Raw genomic sequence first — 6,000 nt, 5'->3', positions numbered from 1 at the left:
GTCATGATGGTAGGATCACCTTGCTCTATGGTAGGATATAGGGGGCTACTCGTCGTGTCAAAATGTCTTCAATATGCTCACCGAGTGGGAATTCACAACTATGCACTGGCACTTTTTACATGGTGTCAAAACTTCCATACGGTTTTACGATCAGAGCCACATAATACATAGACGCACACCCACCCACCCACACAACAATGTGTACGAGGGGACGGGGCGAGACGGCACACACCACGGCGCACTGTTGCACCTCCATGCTTAAAAAACTTACCCGTAGTAGTACGGGCCATACTGGAATCCACCGACGCCATCACACATCATGGGGAGGAGACGGTGATTCTGGTTACTGCATGCCTGGGGCAGACAGTTTAGACAAGCTTGATGTAGATACCCCCGACGTTCTTTGATGTTGTCCACATGTCCCTTGAAAGTGTTCACACTAACTTGTTGTACGTAGCTGCAATTGCCTGAACCCAGGCACCGATCTTTGCTTCATCACTGTCTCACAAACACCAACATGACCAAGATTTTCAACACGTCTTTCTCCGTCAAGAGGTTGTTGAGTTCTGTTCATATATTTCTCTCGCACTCACCCATAGAGAAAGGACTAGCACCACCTTCCAAACCCAACATTCCATACAAAGTACAAAAGATCTCGACAAAGCATTCTATTATTGAACAATGTAAATAGTAAACAAAAACACAAAGCAACCGCAGCTAAATCACCCGAAGCGTGACTCCATCATTATAGAAACTTGCGGGAATTTTCTGCACTCTCACTGGTTTAAAAACTTTTGGGCGATACCACACTACGGAAAGGTAGTTTTTTACACTATGCCGAGATGGGGTAACGCGTAACGCACGCAAAACAAGGTAACAAAAATTCACCCCCCGATTTTATGAAAATGTATCCCCCCATGACGCGGGTGTGGGTGCGCCCACAGCCCAGATATAAAGAACCTGTAGACGGACGGTAGGGGGCGCTAAACTGTAATGTTGTACTTTCTCAAACAGTGGGCGGAGGAGTGAATTTACATCGCGCTTTTTTCACACTTTTTAAGCCGTGTCTAAAAAAAAGGCCACCACTTGTAAAATATTTTGTTTGTATACAAATGAACTTAATTAAGGAAACCCTCCAGAAAAAAAAACCCATTAAATATTCAGGTTAAAAAAGAAATTATTATGTATGTTCGTGCCAGACAGAACACATCAGCAAAAATCAGCATCTTTAATATGGTATTTTAATTTAGTTTTCATGCAAATAAATTTGTGTTGGTGTAAGCCAGGTGTGTAGTAGAGTGGAATAATTATTTAAAATAATTAGATAGATAAATAAATAAATAAATTAATTAATTAATTAATAAGTTCCTTGATAAAGTTAGTTCAGAAGCAAATCGAATTCAGTTTGTGGGTTCGATTCACGCGACCCCGTTATACGTTATAGGCTTACATAGGCTCAAAGATGACTAAAACATAATGGAAGAATTTACTAACTAAATAGTCATTTTAAACATTAAAACTAGACAGTGAAGCTGCCATGGCGAGCTGTCGATCGCCAGATAGAACCAATGAATGACAGAATAACCAATCATTTTATCAACTGATGGTCAAAGGGGTGGAGACTTAGTATTGAGTAATGACCATTTAAAGCTTTCATTGATTAGCTCATTCAACTGGAACCAGTGTTAAACTCTTTGAGTGTCATCTTTCATGTTATCTACATGTGAGCAGCAATATTTGATTTAAGTTTTAAATCTGTACATCATTGCAATAAGGAGTGATGACCATTTAAGGTTTCCATTGTTTTAGCTCATACAACTTGAACCAGTGATAAACTCTTTAAAGAGCCAATAAAGGATGATCTCAATACGTCAACTATTACCTTTTTATGGCCAATCAGACATCGCAGATACCGGTTAATAGCCGTTTTACTCTAAAAATTTGCATTTAGTAATAAATATCTCGAGTAAAAAATGCACCCGGCCGCGCGGCTTTTTCAGCCGAGAGTCAAAAAAGGCTTATCTATTATAATGACCCTGGACGCCAGTGACGAATTTCCCCTATTGGTTTTGAACACAGTTCTCCAGCTTTGGCATTTCCACACCAAATAGCCGCCACTGACGTCACGATTCCTTTGTCGCACGGGTTTGTTTGACCCCACGTTTTTCAGAAATTTGGGTTGGAGCGTTCTGGAGAAAAACTCATTTTTACCATGTTTTAACGTGAGGTAAGAGACTCGTTATATTTTGTATGTTTCCTGGATGATCTGCAGCTGTTAGAAAACTGTAATATCTATATATTTGAGATCATCCTTTATTGGCTGTTTAAATTTTATCTTTTCGTATGAAGCTATACATGCAAGAAGTAATAATTTATATTTGATTGAAGTTTCAAGTCAGAACATTGTTGCAATAAAGGAGTTAAGAACCTTAAATTGTAAGGTTTTCATTGTTTTAGCTCATTCAAGTGGAATCAGTTATAAACTCTTCCGAGTTTTATCTTTTCATGTGAATTTACATGTACTAAGCAATATTTGATTTAAGTTTCAAGTCAGTACGTCATTGCAAAAAGGAGTTATGCCCATTTAGGGTTTTCATTGTTTCAGCTCATTCAACTGAAACCAGTGACAGAGAAAATGGATTTTTGTTAATTCTAAACTTTAAGATTTAAGTTTGAGTTTGGTTCTTTAAAATCCAGATGTCCCTGAACTTGTTTTTCTTCTTTTTTTCTTTCAATCATTCATATTCAAACTTTTTTTTATTTATTTATTTCCATCTTCATGACAAAGAGTACAGACAATGTTTTTTTTTAAGGAATAACCAATTTATTTATTGAGGCTGAAAACAAAATAGAGTATGGAGGCATCATCTGGAAGCCGAGGCTTATGTAGGGATGCCTGGGAACATACAACAAACTTTAACATTTTTGTATTCCAAAAACTTCAACTATATAGAAAACATAGCTGAAAATTACCAAAAATTACTGGCAAGTAACAATCTCACTTGGGCTTGTACATACCAAAAACAACTCAACTCAAAATCGGTATTACATAGGCCCGCATTCTGCTATAAAAGCAGCTCGCCAAAAACTCACACTTGGCTTTTAGAAAACTTGTTTATATTTATGCTGAGGATAAAATTAAAACTGTTTGTATAAAACAGTTTTGTGTCAGTAAAGCAAGCTACTTTAAAGATATCAAGATATAAAGCATAATTTCTCAGAAATGAATGCCTCGATCATGATAAAGGCTTTGTTAAAGAAATCGGAGGAAGTAAAAAACAATTTAATTTAATGCATTTCAATGATATGCTATGCAAGTATCCACCTCTCATCTTCTCTATTGATTATTATTGTGCTTTGGTCACTCTGAAGTTTCAGAAGCTTCACCAAAACGTTATGATTTTAAGTGCAAATGAGTCGTCTTCATCAACATGTTGTCAGAATAAAAATCTCATGGCCGACTTGAAGAAGATTTCTCTGTTTCTGTGGGCTGTGTGTGCGCGTACAACGTAGACGTGAATGGGAGTTGTAATACAAAGTTGTAATACAAAAGAAACCTTTTGTTATGAGCCATTCAGCCATGACAGACAGCTTGATATCAGAAGTATTTACTCCAAAGCATTAAAAACAGTGGACACTATTGGTAATTGTCAAAGACCAGTGTTCCTCACTTGGTGTATCACAACATATACATAAAATAATAAACCTGTGAAAGTTTGAGCTCAATCGGTTGTCGAAGTTGCGAGATAACAATGAAAGAAAAAACACCCTTGTCACACGAAGTTGTGTGCTTTTAGATGGTTGATTTCGAGACCTCAAATTCTAAACTTGAGGTCTCGAAATCAAATTCGTGGAAAATTATTTCTTTCTCGAAAACTATGGCACTTCAGAGGGAGCCGTTTCTCACAGTGTTTTATACCATCAACCACTCCCCATAACTCATTATTTTGAGTAATTACCAATAGTGTCCACTGCTTTCAAGTGAATATTTTGCAGTAAAAGAATAATTTTATTCATACGGAAATTAGAAGATGCTTTTACTGAATGCTTATACTTGGAAGTTTATGCTTTTACTTTTTGCTAGGACTTAATATAGTCTTACTACTTTTTATTCATACGACCTTGTCAAAGACCAGTATAGGTGTATCCCCAACATGCATAAAATAACAAATCTGTAAAAATTTGAGCTCAATAATTTTCGACATAGCAAGTAACAGCCTAAAAATGCATAAAATGGTGTGCATTTTAGATTCCTAATAAAGGCTTCATTATTCAAAAGTTACCTCTTTCTATTAAAGGCAGTGGACACTATTGGTAATTCTTCTCACTTGGTGTATCTCAACATATCCATAAAATAACAAACGGTCGTTGAAGTTGCGAGATAATAATGAAACAAAGATGCTTGATTTCGAGACCTCAAATTTTCAATTCTAAGTTCGTGGAAAACTACTCTACTTCAGAGGGAGCCGTTTCTCACAATGTTTTGTACTACCAACTTCTCCCCATATACTTGTTTGAAACAAGTAAGGTTTTATGCTAACAATTATTTTGAGTGATTACCAATAGTGTCCACTGCCTTTAAAGCACGTTTTACTTCATAACAATATGAAAAGCCATCGAGTGCTCTTTGCCAAGTACGTTTTCTATCATTAATACATGGAGGGAGTTTCCGTATCGTGCATTACTTTCTACACACTAGAACAAAGACGACTATTATAAGAGGTGACCTAATGGGCTGCTCAAGGGATTGGAAAAAAGTCGACAGCAAGAACTTCTTTAATATAGCTAGTAGGGAGTCCGGCCAAATTTACCCTTTTTTCACAAAACCCCAACAAGTTTTATACCATTGGAAAGAAGATAGCAAAAGCAATCCAATGGTGTTTATTTCATTTCAATAGCTCATAGAATGGGCAAGTTATGCCCGTTTAAATATGGCAGAGGGACGTTTTGAGCATGTCAATTTCTTACTGAATAAAAGGGCGTGGAAACTGCTCCCGATTTCAAGAGCATATCAGACATAGTATGACATAAATGATTTCGGTGTTCATTTTCAAAGTGAATCTTTAAAGGTAAAAATTCAGTCTTGTTTACATATCTTTAAGACCTAATTATAAATCCACAAAGTTGTAAACAAATTAAAATACATGCAGCTTGAAAGTATACTTTTCATTCACAGGTACCTCAAGTCTTGAAGATTCAAGCAAGTCAGAAACACCAGTATGAGGGGCCTCTCTCTGAAATTGTACAAGCCTACTCTCAACAAAAACATTGGGTGCAGAAGGAACTTCTTTTCACAGCGAATCATTAATGATTGGAACAGTCTCCCACACAAATAAGTAGTAAATATCAAAACAGTGCCAACATTTAAGAGAGAGCTCGATGCCTACAAGGAATGAATGATAAGATATGGGGTTATGGGGCCCAAAAGGCATTAGCCTAAACAATTTCTCCCATCAATCGTAAGTAATAATTTTCACCAAAAGGAACTTAGAGGAATATCTCATTTAGGGACAACCAATACTTAAAATGACGACCAATCAGTTTTTAAAACATCTTTGACAGATTCCTGATTGAACAAGGGTATGGTGTTTTTAAAAGGCATATAGGTAAAACAAACAAAAGTTCCCTCAAACCTTAATAAGTATTAGAGTAAGTTTCATAGCGAATGGAAAAATGGTGGCAAGATACGGAAAGTGGTCCAACCAAGCAGTATGTTAGGCTAAAAAAACAGGAGTTAGAAAACATGGACATTAAAGATGTGTGTACTTACAATCACTAAGATGGGGTGGTCTGCCTGTTGGATGTCCCCAGCTCGGTCAAATTTCACTTTTTTACATCAAAATCTCTACCAAAATCTAACCAGGACGGGCTGCACAATCTGCGGTGGGCACAAGGGTTTGAAACCGTTTCGCGGGACTCCTTGTCACATGGTTCAAACGACCGTCAACAGACACAACAAAGAAAAGATAATACGGCACAACAACTATTAAGGACTCATTC

Source organism: Asterias amurensis, chromosome 2 (assembly GCF_032118995.1).
Source record: "Asterias amurensis chromosome 2, ASM3211899v1".
Classification (NCBI taxonomy): Eukaryota; Metazoa; Echinodermata; class Asteroidea; order Forcipulatida; family Asteriidae; genus Asterias; species Asterias amurensis.
The sequence above is the reverse complement of the archived record's forward strand: the minus strand, read 5'-3'. Positions refer to the sequence as shown.